This window comes from Parasteatoda tepidariorum, chromosome 1, assembly GCF_043381705.1.
Source record: "Parasteatoda tepidariorum isolate YZ-2023 chromosome 1, CAS_Ptep_4.0, whole genome shotgun sequence".
NCBI lineage: Eukaryota > Metazoa > Arthropoda > Arachnida > Araneae > Theridiidae > Parasteatoda > Parasteatoda tepidariorum.
Genome location: NC_092204.1, coordinates 83714913 through 83736447, shown reverse-complemented (window position 1 = coordinate 83736447; position 21535 = coordinate 83714913). Strand labels below are relative to the sequence as shown.

The following is a 21535-nucleotide window of genomic DNA, read 5'->3' as shown; positions in this document are numbered from 1 at the left end:
CTCTTCGGTTATTTAAAGTGGGAGTTAGCAGCACTGCTATAATCGAAACCTGTGCTACATCTTTGTAGCCATATTTGAAAGTTTCTATTTTACCAGAGCCTTTTTAAAAAAAACAAGTTAATTGTTTGTTTCTTCCTCAATTTAAATTATTTAGGCAACAAAATTAACCACCCAATTTTTTTGTAGAACCTTTTACACTTGCAAAATTTTCCATAGCACCATCAAAAGAATCCCAATGGTGACTGGTGTACATTAAATTTGTCAGGTCCCGACAGGTTCCCAAAACAAATCAATACCTCTGAAGGATCGAGGAGTTCCCATGTCTTTTAGATTGGGTTAAAAATTACAAGGCTACGGAGTTGAACATTGGTAGTCGTAAACTCAAATTTGAGTCGGCTGTTCAACGACGGTCATAAAGTAACAAGTCAATTGAGCGATAATCGCAAGTCGCTATATTTAGTGTCGCTATATTAGCAAACAACTGTGATTTTAATAGAAAATTCAAATTTTCGTCAATAGCACGTACACATTTTATATGCTGTTTCACCTACGTATAAAATATGGGTAGGTCGTGGTACAGCAAAACTCAGATTTGCCAATTTTTATGTTCGGGTGCATCTGCTTCGATACTTGATATGCTTCCATCAAGGTGACAGTTGGCTTTGTGGACTTTCTGTCCATTTTCTTTGAAAATCATGAACTCAGCTCTACCAGAAATCTAGTCAGAAAGTTTATCAGATGAGTAGAAATTTAGTCTGACAGAATAAATTTAGCTTCGATACTTGATATGCTTCCATCAAGGTAACAGTTGACTTTGTGGACTTTCTGTCCATTTTCTTTGAAAATCATGATCTCAGCTCTACCAGATGTCTAGTAAGAAAGTTTATCACATGAGTAGAAATTTATTATTGTCTTACCAATAAGTTTTTTTTTTTTGTTTCATCAGAAACTTTCTTACTAAACTATTTCTTTTGTTTTGGTAGCAAGGTTACAGAGTAAGTATGCATAGAACAGTACAACGTTTTCTTGGAGATGCAGGTAATGCACTGTTTGCTTTTTTAATAACTTTCTCCAATGCCTAAAGAATATTATTAAGAGAATATCCTTCCAGAATTTCTACTGCTTGTATCAGTGCCTTTTTATTTTTTCCTTTGTCTTCTTTTTTTCCACTTATCTATTTCTCTGAGAAGGTTTTTTTTCCAAAATACTTCTGTTATCATAAATTTTCGTTTTATATTACACATCTCTTCTTCTTAACATTCTAGTTCTATATTCCCTCATTCTTTCTGCTGCCGTTTTCCCCATATAGTTTAATCACTTAAAAAACTTTTAATTATAAACTAAATACACTATTAAATAAAAATAGCACAGCTTTGTATAAAAAGCGAGCTCTGATGGTGGACGAACTGGTTTAAACTAGTTGAATCAAGATACATTAGCCCTTGTATACATTCCTACAGTATCTTTTTAATGGTCAACCTATCACCTTTGTGTAACTGAGGGTAAATTTAGTTTCGTCCTCTCTGACGTCCCCTCTGTTATATGAGAAACTTAAAAATTTTTAATTCTTTTTTGAAGAATATATATAATCTATCTATCAAAATCGACTATCAAAATTTCCTAAACGCTATATCCAATAAAACCATTACTTTTGGATTATGTTTTCAAACTCACTCAACATTACTTTGAAGAGAAAAACTAATCTAAATCCTTAAAAAAACACACACACACACCTATATATATATATATATATATATATAGAGAGAGAGAGAGAGAGAGAGAAAGAGAGAGAGAGACAGAGAGAGGAGAGAGAGATGAGGCTCATTTTCTATTTTTATGCCGCAAAATCAGTTCAAAAAATCAGTTGAAATTAAAAAATTCAAAGATAATTAGAAAATATTAAGCATTTGTCTTACAACATGATAAGCATATTTTATAGCTGCTTAATAATTGTTAAAGCAAAGCTTTCATAATTATTTGCTAAAACACATTTCCCGTAATATCTTTCAGTGTTAGTAAAATTATTTTTCTCAAAAACAGTTATACAACTTAAATTTTGAGATTATAAACAATTATTTGAACCAAAATCTTTAAAATTTCATTTAATTTAAATTTATTTAAACTGAAAATTTATACTTCAATGCAACATATCTTATGGAAAACTAAATCTGATATGTAGTACTTATTTTAATTGCATTAAATAACTGAATACATTGAATTAACTGTATACATTGAAAATCATGTCCCCACAAAACACGTTGTAACAATTTTTAAAGAACATTTCATACTGACCTGAAATTACTACCAAAAGAGTCATCAACAGAAAAGCAGTTGCGAATTTCATTTTTACCTTTAATAGACTGAAAATATATTTTTAAAAAAATCATAAAAGTAATTGAAAACATAAAATCAGGTTTTTATTAAAATTGTTGCTTAAAAATGTCATGTTTACATGAAATTCCGACAGGAGATGAAAAGAAAAAAAAGTATATAAAAACATAATCGTTGTGACCAAATAATTTTCATAAATATTGTTATATAAAATTGCTTTTTTGTTAAGAAATATTTCATTTGATTCAATATTTTAAACAGTTATAAAATAAAATATGATAGAAAAATTAGCTCTACATTTTTTTTCATGATGTTTATGTCAGCAAACAAAGAAAATTCTATTCATGCGGAACGTATTTTTCTTTACACCAATTATAAACAGGAGTATTAATTGTATGTAACTATTTTACATGTACGATTAAAAAATTTTATCAACTTTTGTATATGCTTTCAAGTTACGTGATACATATTAAAGCACAGAGAAAAAATTCTTGTATAATTACTGATTGATAATTTTTAATTTTAATTGATAATTTTTCGATTAATTGATAATTTTTTCGCTCATATTGTAATGGTTTATTGGAATCTCTAGTTTTTAAAATTTTAGCTCTTATAACCAATTTTCAGAACAAAATACAAAATGGAAATCTAATTTTAATCAAATAAAAGATTTTTATGCCATGCTCTAAAATGTCAAGATAACGTTACCAAATTTTACCACATTTTTCAAATTTTATCGCTTGTTATAAAACCATATTTTAGCGATAATTTTAATAATTCATTAAAAAAGCGTTTCGGTAAAAATTATAGAGCCTTTTTGTACTCCGAAAGAACCAGAAATATGTTTAACTAGGAAGCTTCGCCCCCTGCTCGCTGGCGCTCACTAACCCCCGGAACTGCTTTCGCAGTTCATTTCGGAGTGCTTCGCAATCCGATTCTCGCTTTGCTCGCTCATTGGATACGCTCTTAACGTCTAGCTTTCGTATACTTTTTTGAACACTGATGTTCCGAAAACTTTTTACTGTAGAAAATTCTAAACCTGTGCATTTCAATATTAATTTGAAATTGCAAACAGTTCAAATATTTTTCTTAATCACACTATTCTAAATTTCAGTTGTTGAGAAAAGTAACTGTTGTAAGTTTTGTTTTAAAGTCTTTCCCACCAGAGGGCTAAAACCATGTGTTGTAAAACAATATGAAATAGTACTGAACGCCGGATGTAAAGCATCGGCTTCGATGAAGATAATTTTGTGAGAATTTTTTTGATAATTCGGTGAGAATTCACCCGATTAGACATATGATGCTCACTACGTGCTCTTGCGCGCCGAAGCCTATCAATTAAAACGTATTAGCGTTTTATATAATATAGATTAGCCATATGATGCACACTACGTGCTCTTGCGCACCGAAGCCCATCAATTAAAAATGAAAACTGTTGCCAACGAGAGAAAAGAAATATCATCGGTTTTATTGATACATACGTATTAGCGTTTTATATAATATAGATAGATAGATTCCCCCATATTCTTGCAGTTTTGATCATATTTTTTTCACAGTGTGATAGTGATATATTTTCTCCATATTAAAAGAATTACAGTCACAATTTTTAATTTATGTTTCATTTCTGATCAATTTTGGAACACTAGAATTGTAACACTTATTTGGATAGTAAAACGTTTTTTAACCTAAAAAGATATTTTAATAGTAGATCAATGGCTATAAAATTAAGACCTAAAAACGCAAATTTTGGGAAATTCGAAATTTGAGCAAGATTAATCAATTATTTTCTGGGTAAAAACTTTGATTCAGATAGCTCAATTTTAAATCTGTTCCCTTTTTTTGACTACCTAACCTTCTCTTAGATTTGAAATATAAAAACCACAATATCTTAAACTCATGCTCATAACATATATGCACTAACAATAAAAAAAAATTATGCTTTCATCACAAATTGTGTATTTATTATTTACTTTTATACCAAGTGACCCAGAATTATAAAGTTTCAAAAATGAATGCTGAACATTTAACACAAGTTCGTGGTTAAATAACTATGTGAAATGAGAATTATACTATACCAAGAGGTGACTACGAGTGGTTATAGAAATGTTTTTATGGTAATTGCAACTGTTATTTTATAATCAAAAGTGAATACTAAATTCAGTCGAATTACAAAATCACATTTTGTGAGCTAGTTTAAATTTTGATGTATCATTGATTTTTATTAGAGGGAATTCAATTATCCCTTTTGCAGTTGGACCATATGACCATATTTCCATTTTTTAATTTAATTTCAGGATTTTACCCAACTATTTTTAATTTATTTAAGAAAAGAATTTCATAATAAGGAATGACTGATATTCTCTGGAAGATATAATTTAATATTGATAAATTATTACTTACAGACCAGAAGATGCAGAGAGAAAGAATATAAAGAACACCTTTCTCAAACTTTTCGTCACATTTGTTTTGAGAAGAATTATCAGATACATTTTTACCCTTTTTGGTCATATTTGTTTTGGGAAGATTTGTCAGAAACAGTTCCATGGTGAATTTTTTCAGTTGGTCTTATTATTTCATCACTATTATATTTAAAATGGTCACTCTATTGACTGAAACCAGCTTTATATGGGTAATTAAAATTTCTGAACATATAATGCTGTTGATCAATCTGATATCGGAACTATCCCGGACCACTCCGATATATATTCGTAAAATTTCTTTTTACATGTGGTGCATTACATGCAACGCGCCTCTGTAAAGTTGGAGAAAATTGTTTTGGTTTAGTACCTGTCTGTTTATTTAGTCCGATTCTTAATGATTCAGATTCATCTAGTTTTTCTGCTAAACTTAATGAACTATTTACAGATTCCCATGTATCATGAAAGTGTTGTTTAAATTCATTTGGTACTCTAGTTTTAATTTGGTTTTAGCGATAATTAATTCCTTCAATTCTTTAAATGATTCTATCTTAAGGTCAGCTATCCAATCATTAAAGTGAGCAGATATTTGATTGCAAAAATCGCTGCAAAAGTTCTGAGATTTCTTATGTGTTGAAAGGAATTTAAATTCTAATTTCTCTGAATTAAGTTTATACCTTTTTAATTATAATGTTTTAATGTGTGAATAATCAAGAGCCAAATCTCCTCGTTCCTGTGTAAGTTGGTTAACAATATCATGGGGTAACAAATTCAATAAACATATACATTTCCGAAAATATTAGCTAATTTGGCCTTTATGGTCATATCTCATCTTTAGGAGTTCAAACAATTAGCAATTTCATTAAGGAAATGTTTACATTAGATGAAGTGACACTTGAACATTTTTCCTTATCATTACTTTGAAAACTTAGTTAAAAGAGTTCTTGATATTTAGCTGTTAAAATTTGTAATTCTCGCTATTGCTTTCTTTTCGTTTAAAATACGATTCACAATTTCTTTGGTTAAAATCTCATTATAATTCTCATCTGATGTTATTTTTTTCCTGACTTCGGAAACTGGTCCAGTTTTACTACAGATAATGTTCCTAACTCGCCTGCTTAAACAATTAAATCAGCTTTTACTATTTCGCCTAAATATGTCATATCCTTGTCATTTTTTTTCTAGATTTAAAACCTTGTCTCTTAAACGTTATAATTTTGATTTCTCCCGTTTTTTCACTAAAATTCTATTAACTATTTTTTAAGTTATTGATTCATCGTAATTTTCTTGTATTAAAATTTTATTTCTTATCTCTGCAACTGTATTATTTTCATTTACATCCAAGGCCAATTCAATCGCTAAATTAACACGATCCTATTTAACTAGTTTTCCCAGATATGACATTTTTCGCAACATTAATTATCAATAACTTAAAAATAAGATACTTATTTTTTTGCAATAAAAGAAATGAAAATGAAGATGAAAACAAAGTCAATGCAGAAGAAGAAATCAAATTACGATATTTCCAAAATCACAACACCTACTATAATAAAACATAATTTCTATGTATAAAATTAAACTATCATTTTTAATATTTTTAGTACAATTTTTTTTTAAAAAACCGATCTTCATCTGTTCAAGGTTTAAAATGCGCACAATTAAGTAAATAAATTTAAAAAAACACCAAACAATAAGCATCCATTTATCACCCTCCGCAAAACTTCAACACTGCGTTGATTTCGAGAGCGAGAAATCTTTTTCTAGGGGTGCGAGGAGCCAGGGAGGGGCGGCGAACTTCCCTGGTAGAGAGCTTAGAGGAGAGATTTACATAGAGAGAACCAGTCTCCCTTTCCTTGTAGTAAGGAACATTGTCACGTGATTCGGTTTTTTCTCCAGGAAACTCTATTCTCAGTCTTTTACTATGGAGGTGGATTGCCTAGCCTTGTTTTAAACAATAAAATTCAGTAAAAATGGTCGAATGCTGCTGTGCATACGTATGTGAAGGAAAACTTTTACATCTCACAAATAAGATTTTTATTCTTTCATATTCACTTTTAAGCATTTATTTGCGATTTGTATGTTAGCAAGTTAGGTTAAGGAATGAAATAAATTAGTTTCTAACTAGTAAAATAGCTATTATTTTGTTTATATTTTTATTTAAATTAATAGATTATAATGTAGTTAACATTTGTAGGTATTTTCATTACTATATTATAATATAGTAATGTATTTAATAATAGTATTTCATTACTATTTCATTACTATAATATCAGATATAAATATTCTGATATTTTTACTGCTTTTTTGATGAAGCACATGCGGTGGATTTGGCTCATTTTTTTAACGCCGATATTTTGAAAACAAATCGCTTTTTAGTTTTCGCTCTGCAAACTATATTGATGAGTTAAGATATTTTTTTTAATAATTTCAAGCGAATTTAACTATATATTTTAGCCATATAAACTTAAAACTGTAAAAATACATTTTATGTAATAAAGAATTTTCTCGATCAAAAATAAAATTGTATTTAAATAAAATGTATAAGCCGAAGAATACATTTTTTTATTATTCAAAAAATTATTTTATTATATATGAAAAATTGTTTGCATATTCATAGTTACTGAGGAAATTTTATATTTATATTTATTACTGTGCATTTATTATTCAGGAAAATATTAACTCAGTTATTATAGGTTCTATTATTAATAATAGGTCTTATTATTGTCTAATTATTATAGGTTGTCAAAGGTATGGCAATTTTTTATTATTATAAGTATTTTATTTTGATTTCTGAAAAAAAGGTAATAATTCCCTTTTTGATTATCAATAAAAATTTTTTTAAATGAAATGTTAATAAATTCGAGAACTATCAATGTTTCGAACAACAAGTAGATAGTATGTTCTTATAAAGGCCTGGTTTCTTAGGAAATGTCAGCGTCAGCTTGAAACGAACGTTTACCTCTGATTGGTTAATTTATGAGTTTGACAGCATACGTCATCGAACGCTCAGCTTGAACGACAACTGCCATCCAAATCAACTGCAGTTGGATTTACAACGTGACGTTAACAACAGAAGCAATGGCGGACAACAGCCAAAAACAGAGCATTGAAATTAGTCAAGATTTTAATTTTAACATTAAACATAGCTTCTTTCTCCTCTTCTTCTTCATTTAGCTAAGCTATAATGTGTTTTTTCTTGGACAAAGTCATTATTTGTTCTTTAAAGCAATGGTCGACAATCACAAAATTAATACAAATTCAAAATAAATATTTGTTTACGTTATTAACGCATGCGCAATGAGAGATAATGTCTGTGTTGGACCGACTGCTCACGCTGAGCTAACAAAAAGGTATTTTCATGGCGTCAGAATTATATCAACTTAACGCTGACGCCCAGTTAAGTCGCTTCTCCTAAGAAACCAGGCCTTGAGCTAACAAACCAGTATTTTGTTGGCGTCAGGGTAACGTCAACTTAACGCTAACGCCCAAATAAGGCACTTATCCTAAGAAAACAGGCCTTAAGGCGTTTAGTAATACTTTCTTTTTAAAATAAAGAGACAAATGGCAAAACCAAAATTTGTTATTTTCCCATACAGAAAATTTCGTCCTAAAGACATCCCAAAACATTGCGAACACCCCTGCAACAGTCATATGTGTTGAGTGTCAGTAGAAAGAATTTCGCAGGAAATCACAAATAGACAGCAATGTGACAGGCCTTTCAGAGGAGTGTTTTAGGAATCAAGTAGGATCATCGTTCCGCGCATACGTGATAACTTCAAATTTACCGTTAATGTTATTTCTTTTACCCAGCGACAAGAGTAATTCTGTTAGTGAAGTCAAAATAATAAGGTATTTATAACCTCAAATATCTTTATTAGTTTCTCTTTTGTTTATCTTTCTTTCTTTATAATCTATTATCATTTATATAGTTGATTTATAAGTATACTTGAACCCCACCATTATCTTTAATATCTCAATTGCGATTTAAATGAATACATGCGTGGTTATGCGTGGTTAAATGGATACATACGTGGAGACTTTTGGTATTTTTTATAAATGCATGTCTTTGAAAATGTACATCGGAAGAGTATTCAGCTCTAATATTATTTACATACTATCTAAATGAAGAAATTATGCAGTACGAGTCTTCAATTGCTACGATGAAAATACGAAAATGTCGCAATAATTACCGTGACGCTAGTGGTTGGAGAAAGCGATGTGCAGCAATGGCGCATCGCTTTTTTACCTATTTTGCCTGGAGCTGTTTATCTTCTACAATATGTTTCTGGATGATGTCTTATTGTCTTCGTGAAAAAAAAATGCATCAGAGGTGCTTTTGGTCACTAATTGGAGTCAAACCAGGATTCTTAAACAGCCATAGTGAGTGAGTGTCTGTACAGTTCCGGGAAGTTAAATTAATATGCTCAATACAATTCTCACAGCAATTTTCAATAGTTAAAATTGCACATAAGTTTCGATAGAGCAAAATATTCTTCTTTAGAGCAAAATACTGAAAAATGATATTTAAAAGCATAACACTGAAGAAACTGGCTATCTTTGTGTGAAAAATGTGAAGTGAAATTTTAAAATTCAATTAACGAATTAGAAAGTAGGAGTTAAAACGCGTAAAAGCATGAAATATATCAGTATGTACGTCAGTCAAAAAAAAAGAACTGAAAACCACGAAAGCGATAAAAAATTAAGAAAATTTCAAACAACTTTTTTTATGAAATTACGAATGTAATGACATAATACTTAATTGAACAAAGTTTAAGAGAGCCGTGGTGGCTCAGGCGATGGAGCATTCCTCTCCCAATGAGAAGACCAGGTTCGAATCCCAACGGTGGTTTGTCGATACGAATTTTGCTACTAGCTTGCATGATCTATTTGAACCTAACTATTTGAACTACTTAAACTATTTGAAAAAATCTTAAAACAGAAACTATGTTTAAAAGCACTGAAAGATTGTCATGTGTTGTGACTTAAACAAATAATACAAACATGTATTTTATCATCCATCCTTTTTTTTTAATTTTGATACATATTACGAATGATGCATCAATGAATCAGATTCAGACTTATATTCAGGATTAGAAACACATACAGAATATTTCACAAGAACTGTGCTTATGTCCAAGACCATAAGAATAATGGAACTTGGTATTAGTATCCTTCATTTCCTATTCTTTTAAGAACACTTGCAATTCCATGTTTGACGCCTTCCTTTCTTTTGTGAAATGCATCGTCCTGTATCATAATTTCTGCTCTGACAATAGCTAATACAGCTTTGAGTTTGAGGACAGCCGTGGGGATCTGCTTCAGCAATAAAAACTAAATGCAAAATTTCAGAAAAAAAATTATTAATTAAAACAGCATCGTGGAAATATTTTTCTTCGTACAATAAAAGTTATAATTTTTTCGAGTAAGTAGAAAGAGTTTTACTGAGGAACTAAATATTTCTTCAGTAAAAATATAAAACATTTAATTTAACGAATTATAAAAATCCATACAACATTTCAAAATTTATAGAAAAATTAAAATAGGATGTTCTGTAAATATACCCGTAATATAAATATTTTCCAATTTAAATATATTAAAAAAAAGACAAAATCAGAACGCGAGAAGGTAGGCAAATCAAAATTTAAAGGAGGAAAAGAAAACATTTTTTATATGTAAGTCTCATGATACGAAGAACAAACCATCAAATGTTTTGTTAATTACAGAATGGAACCTTTCTCGTAATCCTCTTTAAAATACTCTCTATTTCGTAAAGCAACGAAGCAGGATTTGGAGTTTCTGACATTCGCCATTCTAAGCTAAAACTTATAATTGTTAGCATTTTTGTTTTTTCCTATCTAAAAAATTACTAGTAAACACCTATGTATAGACACTTATCTTCTACATTTTGAATAAAGTTTCTAAATATTTCTATAAAGATCGGACTTTATGCCAAACCCTGCATTATATAAAACAGAATAATTTGGTCTATTTTATAGCGATTCCAAGATTAATTTATAACGATTAATTTACAACGAAAAGACAAGAAAAAAGTTCTTTGAACGCTATCTTCGCTTGCATCTTTAAGCAGCTAAGATAATTGCGCACCAGGTAAGAGTTAGATCCACTCTTTGAAGTGAAAGAAGCTCGCCTACCAATAAAGAGAGTATATTGGTAGCTTTTATCAAATGAATTTTTAATCTAACTGAAATTGAACTTCTTGTGCCTGATTAATTAAAATTTATTTAAGCTAAAAATTTAGATTTCAATGTACTAAACATATTTTATAAAAAATTGAATTAAATATCTAGTATTTATTTTAATTGCATTACACTGAATACATTAAAAATCGTGTCCCTACAAAACAAGTAATAACAATGTTTAAAGAATATTTCATACTAACCTGAAATTCCTACCAAAAGAGTTAACAACAGAAAAGCACTTGCGAATTTCATTTTTACTTTTCTTAGACTGAAAATATAGAAAACATGATCAAAATAATTGAAATTATAAAATAAGGTTTTCTATTAAAATTCTCGCTCAAAAAGGGCACATTTTCATAAAATTCAAACAATAGACGAAAGGAAAAAAATCAAAAATAATAAAAACATAATTGTTCCAACAAAAATAATTTTCGTAAATATTGTAACTTGAGTTTATAAAAATTATTTCTCTCTAAAGAAATGTTTTACCTGATTATTTGTGAGCAATTCTGAAATAAAATATTATTGACAAATTAGTTCTAAATATTTTTTACACGATTTTTATGTCTGCAAATAAAAAAAATCTATTCATGCGGATAGTCTTTCCTTATGCGGAATAGGGAACTACAGGGGTGTTAATTGGGTGTAACGTTTTTTACAGATACGATTTATAAATTCTGACAATTTTTGTAAATATTTTTGTTATGTTGCATATTACCACATGTAGAAAATATTCCTGTACAATAGCCCTGCTGTGTGAAGACATTTCTGGTGAAAAAAAACTTAATTATGGTAATAAAAACCAAAATATACTCTATTTAAACCACTCATTTGATATTTTTTTCGCTCTAACCGCAACAGTTTACTGGAGATTCTTAAAGTATCAGTTATTACCCATATTTAGAAAAAATTCTAAACTGAGCTTGATTTTAATCAAATAAAGGGTATTTATGCTATGCTCTAAGTTGTCATAAGATAAATTTAATAAATTTTACCACAATTTCTAACCTTGTATTGATAATTTTAAAAATTCATTGCCAAGCGTTTCGGTAAAAATTACCGAGCTTTTTGCTGTTCCCATAGTTCCACTGTAACAGTTGTTCAGATAGTAAAACAGTTTACCTTAAAAGGATATTTTAACAGTAGATCATTGGCTATAAATTATGAATAAAAAATGCAATTTTTGATGAAACAGTGCGAAATTTGAACCGAATTAGTCAAATATTTTCTATAAAAAAATTTTGATCCAGATCGCTTAATTTTAAATCTACTCCCTCTTTTAGACTACCCACTACATTCTCTTGGAACTGAAATATAAAAGCCACAATAACTTAAAGTCATGTTCGTAACAAGGATTAACAATAATAAACAAGGTTAGAACTGCTCAATAATACCATCAAGAGAAGAAGGTGAAAAGAAACCAGATTTAAAAGAAAAACAAGGACGTCTCTTGTTAAACATTCAATAGAACGGGGGTGGATAAAATATACCTTTCGAATTAGGCGAGCTTATCAGAAGTTAGATCAGCAGATTCTGACAGGATTAAATTGCTAAATAAACAAAGTTTCCTTATGTTATTCACATGCCACAAGTCATGGAGAGAATAAGTAAAGTAAGTGCTAAAAAAATTAAATAGCTTTAGGTAAAACAGAAGTAACATACGTGGAAACTCAGTGGTGTAATGCACGGTATTGGTACAGCTTAGATACCAATTATAATAGTTGTATCTTGTAGATTATATTTAGTACCTACTAAATCATAATACAAGTAGTGCATAGTATTTAAATCAAAAAAGCATCATTTGCGTCAATAATAGCATAATGGTTTTTTATGCTTTCCTAAACAAACTAGTTCTATTTCTAATTCAATTTCTCCTTTTAGAGCCCATTGTATTTTTTTTATTTTAAACTATTTCTTCCAAAATTAATTGAGCATTATTAGCGTAAACAATAGTATAACAATTTTTTGTGTTTCTCCTAAACGAATTAGTATCATTTCCTTAATAATTTTAACTATCGTAGTTTTTTCAGTTAAAGCATAGTACCAAAATTAATTCAACACCATTGGTGTGATAAGTAGTATGGCGATTTTTTATGTTTCGTTTAAACGAATTAGTATCATCTTCGATGTCTCAACGAGGTCTTTTAACCGAATCAGAAGCTTGGAGAGTTGTTGGCTTGTTAGAAGGGGCCTAACACAATCCGAAGTTGAAGGAGCCACTAGAGTTTCACAAAGTTTGATTTCCGAGATTTGGAACCGTTTTTTGGAGACTGAAAATGTAGGCTGAAGATCAGGGCGAGGACGTAGACGTGCAACAACGTTCAATAAAGACCGTTATTTAACCGTTATTATTTCATTTGGAGGGAATGTGGCACTCGAAGTAATCCTACGTTCATACTCCAAAGAGTAAGATTTAGCGATAGGTGGGTGATGATCTATGCTGTCACCTCCAATAATGGTCGCACAGATCTCCTTATCATTCGAAATGGAGCTCTGAATGGTCGCCGATATAGAAATGAGATCCTGAAACCTGTTGCAGTCCCTTACGCTGCAGCAATTGGAGATGACTTCATGTAAATGGACGACAATTGCAGGCTACATCGGGCTAACTTGGTGAGTGACTTCCTTTTGGAGGAAGGAATTTCTACGAATAAATTGGCCAGTGTGTTCTCCGGGCATGAACGCAATCAAGCGTGATTGGGATATTCTAGGCAGAGGAATTGCTGGACGCCTACCACCCCTACAAACTCTTAAAGAGCTGGAAAGAGTTCTTCTGGAGGAGTGGAATAGAATACCTCAGCTTCTCGTTAATTACCTATTTAACACGATGCCTCAAATGTGTTTAATGATGCTGGATATCCCCCATACCCCATACTAAAAATTATTTTTTTAAGAAAACATCTTTTCTTTTTTCTCAAGTGGACAAAGTGTATTTTTTTTTCTTTTTGTACCCAAATGCTCAATAACACCCATTTTTCAGCCAAATAAATGCGAATTTTATCTCCTATAGACTATTAAGGCTGTCGATAATGTATCAATCATTCAAACAATTCTCCAAGTGCAATATCAACCCACAACTTCAATATTCTTAAATTGTTTTGAGCAGTGTATATTAGTAATTTTATAACATTTTAATAAAATATTTTAGGCCCTCATTTTTGCTCTTTCAACTCTTGGCTTAAATATGATTGAGGAATTATATTAGAATAAGAAATAGTTAACAGTGATCTAACTTCCACAAACCATTTAAATAAACTGTCATTTTAAATAAATCGCAAACATACTATTAGCCTCTCTATATGGTAAAAAGCAAAGACACCAAAAGGTTAAAATTACCAAACAGTTATTAAAATGATTGATAAGTCTGGAGATTATTTTATTAATTTATCGTGATATATTAGAGAATGCCATAAATACCATTTATTTGGTTATATATAGATATTTTTTTTTAGATTCGTATTTGTTACCAAATGTATTGCAATAAGAACTATATTTTTAGACTTTCTGGTGAACAGTGAATGGTAAAATTATCACGTGAATAGCTTAAATACTGTATATTTATGTTTAATTATGAAAATTGTTGTTTCATTTACTAGAGATGTCAGTACTAATACAGGTACAATAGTACAAAAAAAATATTTAGTACATATAAAAACTGCACCAGTACGGAGAAGCTTTAATACAGATACTGTGGAAAGAGATTTTTCAGGACCTATCCAAAGAGATAAGTAGAGAAGAAAATTGCTTGATTGTGTAAAAAATTTATAAAATATAGAAAAAAACTAATAAACAAGATAACTATTATAATTTAATTAGGCAAGCTTCAGTTGACAAGAGTATTTGAATTCCCCAAATGTTTAGAAATATAAAAAGTAATTAATTTTAACTAAACCTGGAGGAATGATGGGTATTAGAAATAAAATTCATGCATTTTGTCATGTTATAAAAGCAAATAATGCAGGTCAAATGAATGGATGACCAGCTAACTCAGATCACGATTTCCGTCACTCAAACGAACGAAATGCATTGTAAGGAGAGTTTGAAGGGAAAGTATAACAATAGTATAACTAGATTCCTTATAAAGGCGCAGCTTTTATTTTAAAACTCTATTTTCAGCTTTATTATATATTTATTTTATGTTTAGTAATTTATATACATATAAATAGATAGCAAGTTAAAACTTGAAAAATTATTTGTGAGATACAGAATTTTTATAAGTCTGGTCAGCAGTTTTATTATTCTGCTTTTAAATTGAATAACACAGTAACGGAAAAACTTTTATGTGTGTTTACCTAGTTTAAAAATGTATTAATAAGTGGAAACATAGATTAAGCATGGCACATCTGCTGGACTAAGAGATTGAGCTGTGTGAAAAATAATTTTCTTTTCAAAAAACAATTTAAATGAAAAAATTACTTTAAAATATTTTCTTAGGTCATTAATTAATAATTCATGCAAATATATATTAGAGAACTAGATATTTATTTAAATAATAGTTAAAGAATTGAATTAGAATTGGGGTTTTTAATTACCACTGTAACTAGATCAATGACCTCTAGTAAACCTTAATAGACGGAAAGGATGCGGCTGGATGCATATAAATTGCAGGCCCTCAATTATCGATTCATTGATTAACCTCTTCTGGAAATTTTATAAACAAATTAGTAACTTGATTCGTGAAATGACTCCTACAAAATGGAAAATTACTTTTAAATCTTATTTAAATCGTTAGATGACGGAACCATGAAATACAATTTTGCATTTATATTATGTGATTTAAAACTCCATTCGCTTCAAGAAAATGCAAATTGAAATAACAGCCGAAATGTTTCAAGCACTCAAAACCAAGAGCCCATTTTCCAGATTTGACTGACGTGAATGACAGAAAAAGAAGTGAACTGAAATAAAAAATATAAAGTAGTCAGAAAAAAATTTAAAAATAGAGTTGAGAAACGAAATTTTAAAAATTAAACAGTAGTCGATAGAGAAAGAAGATGAAAAACAGAACAATAAGAACCACAATGGTCCTGAGGGGAATATCAAGATAAATTGCATTTCCGTGCACTGTGCAGAATTTCCAAGAAACTAACGTTGTTAACAAGGAAATCAGCATTCCTATGAATAAAACAAAATTCCAGGATATCAAGATGAACTGAAGTGACTGGGGTGGAAATAATTTTGGCGTTGTCAGAACAAAATTTATGCCCAAGATTCCAACAATGCACAGCAATTTGAATTTTTTCAAATCCTTGATAGCTGGCATATCTATCGTGTTCTCTAAATCTAAATTTTAAAAAGCGTCTAATTTTTCCGATGTGACCAAAGTCGCACTGACAATTAGTGTGGTACGTGAAACACAGCTAAATTAGACCTAAAGAATATGACAGATATATTCGTTATACAGATTTCAAAAAATTATCAATTGCTGCACATTGTTAAAATCTTGGACTTAATTTCAGATTAGACAATGCTATTCGACAAGATTATTTCCACCTCAGTCACATCAACTCATATTGATACTCGGGAATCTTTTTTTATTCATATGAATGCTGATTTCCTTGTTAACGACAGCCTTTCCATATCGCATGGAAATGCATTTTACCCAGATATTCCCCTCTCAACCACTGTGTTTTTTTCTTGTTCTCTTTTTCATTTTTTTATCTCTTAGCTGCAGAGGTTTTTCTACTTTTCTTTCTCACCTTTGTATTTTTCATTTTTTGTTGGCCTCTTAAAGTTTTATATTTAAAATCACTTTGTTTGTACCATTCACATCTGGCAAGTCTTGAAAATGGGAGTCTGTTTTTGAGCACTTGAAACATACCAACTGTTATTTTCAATATGTATATATTTTGAAGAGAATGGAATTTTTTTATCAAGTAATATCTTACCACTTCAGTTTCTTTGGATTATTTATTTATTTTTGTATTACTGCATGAATCATATCAATTTTTTAACAAACTAAAATATTAATATCATTTAGGAGAAAATGACAATTTTTATCAAGTTTGGACTCAGGTCCTTTTGTATCTATTTACATTCACATATCAATTTGGAAGATTTAATATACTTATCCAACTGCTGACAGTAGGTACGGATTCATCATTTTGGAGCAGATGCACGAAAGGAAATTACAAATTTGATACATAAAATTTAATTTTTTTCGATTTGATACATATTCGATTCATTACAGATTTTTAAAATCATTCGACATTTTATTTTACTTTAAACTCACCAAATTATAAAAAAAAATCCATAGCTATTTATTGAAAAGTTAATTATTATTATTATTTTTAAATGCATTCTTACTATGATTTTCAGGTTTCTATTTATTTTGATTTTTTTACAATGAATCATGTGTTTATTAAGATTTTCATGTTTTTATATGCTACAAAAAATTAAATTAGTCTCATTTAAATGGTTTCATATGAAATTTATAGTTATAATTGATTTCAGTTTCATATCCAAAACTTTTCACAGGAACTGTAGAATTTTTAGTTTTTTTAAAGCTTATTATCAGTAAATAAATAAATTTAAAATGCTTCGTTTAGTAATACATTTAGTTCACTTTCAGTTTTTATTAATATATGAAATTGTGACTGTTACATAAGTATATTTATTATATTTCAACAACTTCAATGAAATTAACAATAATAAATTCATGATACATATGTTAATTTTTGTAGCAAATTATTTGTAATTTTGTAATAAGTAATAAGTGGGTTCAAATAAAAGATAAAATTAGAAAATTAATATGGATTTTTAGCTCTAATCGAAGCTATAGAAATTTTATTTAAAAACTCATTTAATTTTCCACCTTAAATTTTGATTGAGATCAAAATAAAGATTAATATGCATTAAGCATCATGTGTCCGTAACTGATTCCAAAAGTTTATCTATATGTTTGTAACCATTACTAAAAGAATTGTGTTCACCGATCTCTTGTACGTATTGGATAAAAAGTCATTTAAAGATAAATTAATGATTGGAAATGAACACAAGCATTGTTAAAAGGGTATATAAAGACATGTACCCTTATTTATTAACAGTAGAAAATGCAATTTCTTACAAACTTTTTATTGAATTTACTATGTTATGCATGTTGCATTAATATAAATGCAACATATATGATTTAATGCATTAATATAAATTGCTTCTATACTGTTATAAAATAAAAATTAAATTAAAAATTATAATATTTACTTCAAATGTTATGTAAATCCATTTTACAATAAGTTATACAAGTATTATTTCTGTATTATGAGTGGTTGCATTAATTATTTATGATCCAGAAATAAGTGAAACAAAAATTCGCAATAAGTATATAATATTGATTTTTTAATTATTATTATTTTGTTGAACAATGCAAAGACTCTCCTAGATTTACCTTATGAGGAATCTAATGACTAAAATCATCTTTTTAACTGAGTGATTTTCAGTTTTATTAATCATTTAATTAAAAATAATAAACATAAACATGTATAATATAATAAGATATCTATATTGATACTTAAATGTCTTAATTAGTTTAATATCTAGTGGTTTCTGATGTAAATAATGACTAACTAGATGCGATGTTTTGGTTTGTTATTGTCCATATGCGCAATGGAATAATTTAACATGCATATCTTATTGTTATACTTCACACGGAGAAGTTAAAATCATGTATTAACTGCGAAGAAGAAGAAGAAAAAGGCACTTAAAATACTTTATAAAATTAAAGAGACAAAATGCTCAAAGTAAATCTTAGAATGAAAAATATACCTTAAGAAAATATACAGTACTTACACAAATGCAAGACTTCCAAAATGATCATCTAATATCAAGAGTAGTAGCGGTTTTATATTAATGTCAGTGTTTGTTCAGCCTCGTTTATTGAGATTACAAGAGATTTTTTTTGAGATTTGACAATTCATGTAATTTAATTAGACATATACCCTTTCTTATGCTAAAGACTCAAAATTAAATACGAAATAAATAAAAATGCTCCTAACATAAACTAAGACTCCAATGAATATTGTATGACAAGATTTTCAGTAAATTTCGTAACATTGTTATATAAGCGCCTCATACGAATATAATAATGTTTTCGTTGCTTGCAAAAAAATAATCTCTTGTTGATTTCAATGAAGAGATTATTTTTTTGCGATTTGACAATTCATGCAATTTTATTAGACTTATACCCTTTCTTATGTTAAAGACTCAAAATGAAATACGAAATAAATAAAAATGCGAATATCATTAATGTTTGGGCATAATTTTGGGATTATGCTGAACGAGAAAATTTATAATGAAGTCAGATAATCTAGCCATTATTTAAAAATTTTACATAATTATCAAGTGGGACTGAAATGCTTTCGTATTTAGTTAGAATATACCTTATAATTTTCAAATAAACTAGTACTTTTTTTGAGGTATTCGTTCTGACATCTTTGTTTAGTTCATCCCAGACGAGTTAGTAACTGTGCTGACTACTCCGATTGGAAAAAATAAGTTTAAACAAATTGGGCAGTCCAGAAGACCCCTTATCATTGTTGTTTCTTTTAAATTTTTATGGTTTTTATTAAAGTATACTTTCATTTACAGCATAAGTGGTTCCCTTTCCACAATAGTATGCACAAACCTGCAATGCTACACTGTTATAATCTTCATTCTAAAATTTACTATTGTCAAATGACCGACAGCAATCTGTCCATCCAATAACCCGTAAAATTTATGGAAAAGAACATTTTTATCTTTACGGTTCTTAAACCATTTACAACTAGAATAGTTTTAAAGCAGTAAAAAAGAAACTTAATTGTATGAAAATAGTTATTTCTGGTATATTGGATAAATCGTACTCTTTGTGCATAAAATGATAGTGCTCAGTGTTTGTCAAATGTTTGAACACAACCATATTTTTTTGTTCAAGAAATTTCTTAACGGCAGATCAGCTACACTGTTCAAAAATTCTGGTTCGAAGCGGTTAAATAACATTTTGTTTAATAGTTTTTTACTATATTCAAACAAATCAATCAAATAATTATGAATATAATAATAAAATTATAATAATTATAATTTAAACTGTTAACTGCCAAAAAAAAAGCGTTTTTCTACTGCTATTACCTAATGGGGTTAAACAACCAGAGTTTCGTCGAATCAACAATGCCCACCTAATAGAGCAGCTTGGTACATACTATAGCAGAGAGGGTTAATCTGTCAAATCCTGACAGACAGAATGAGAGTTTAGAGACCCAATATTACCACCGCAATACTTCCTCTTGATAAACCTCACCTTAACTCATATGCCTTTGAACGAAAAGTCTAACTCCAATAAATTTCTTTTTTATGGTTTTGAAACCATTCTAGTAAACGGTTTAAAAACCGTGAAGATAAAAAATGTTTTTACCATTAACTTTAAGGTTAATTTGATGAACAGGTTGCTGCCGTTTATTTTCAAGCAATTTCAGAATGAAATTTCTAACAGTGTACCATTGCAGGTTTGTGGAAAAGAAACCACTTATTTTAGCTGAAAACAGTAAATGTAGTGCACTTGAATAAAAATCATAAAAATTTGTCTAAAAAACGGTGGTAAGGGGTGTTATGGACTGACGAATTTATTTAAACTTTTTTGTTCCAATCTGAGGAGTCACCACAGTCACCTGATCTTATCGAACTCGTTTGGGATGAACTAAACAAGGATGTCTATACGAATAAATCAAAAAATGCGCATAGTTTATTTAAAAATTAAACTAAAAGGTACATTCAAACTAAATACGAAGAAAAAAGAGAAGAAAGAAACATTATTTTTTTCAAAAGTTTTATTTTGTTATTTTCTCTGCTTAAACTCGACAATGCTTCGTCTGTAATAATGTTTTTTTTTCAAAGATAAATATTAATTTTTGATGCCCAATGAGCATATTTTGTTACAATTCAATATCAAGAAAATGTCTTACAATATATATATTTAAGTTTCTTATAACGGAACATCCTGTATTCTTTTTCGATATCGTTGTATTTAACATTTTCTGCTTTAACTCTAAACTAAACTAAGCTAAATTTACATTAATCTAAACTTTAAATAAATTGTAATTTAATCAATTAAATTCAACTAAACTAAGTTTTTGTTTTAACTAAATTTTTCAGTGCAGAATTCTTTTTCGTTTTTATTTAAATAATAATACTAATAATAAATGATGCTTAAATTTCAAGACATTTTTTAAACTAGTAATGTATTTTTTAGGCAACCTCAAAGTTCGTAATGTTCATTTCTTTCTATTGCTTACTTTTTAGTTATAGTATTAGTCATGTTATAGTTCTATTCAAAGCAATTTGAATTGATCGTGGTGCGTGAAGGGTTACGGTTAGAAAATAATTTATAACAATTGTGCTTGATAATAAAAATAATTATGAAATATTTCTTAACACAAAAAAGTAGTTAATGTTTTGATTATGCAAATAAAAATAATTATCATGAATAATTATAGAAAAAATATTCTTGCTGAACTGAATAAAAAAAAGAACTTCACAGCAGTTTTCTGGAACTTAGGTTCCTTTATATTTTATGTACCCTTAGGAAAATGTGCCATAGGTTTGCCATAAAAAATGCCA

At 29.0% G+C, this 21535-nt stretch overlaps 1 long non-coding RNA gene across 1 annotated transcript; it reads right to left on the bottom strand.

Moving 5' to 3' along the window:
* Nucleotides 1-9752: 9752 nt before the first annotated feature.
* On the bottom strand, nucleotides 9753-18811 carry LOC122271929 (uncharacterized). The gene is made up of 3 exons (XR_006226676.2): nucleotides 18734-18811; nucleotides 11149-11216; nucleotides 9753-10079 (listed from the first exon to the last, which is right to left on the bottom strand). It is a non-coding gene; the product is annotated as an uncharacterized lncRNA (long non-coding RNA).
* Nucleotides 18812-21535: the final 2724 nt, after the last annotated feature.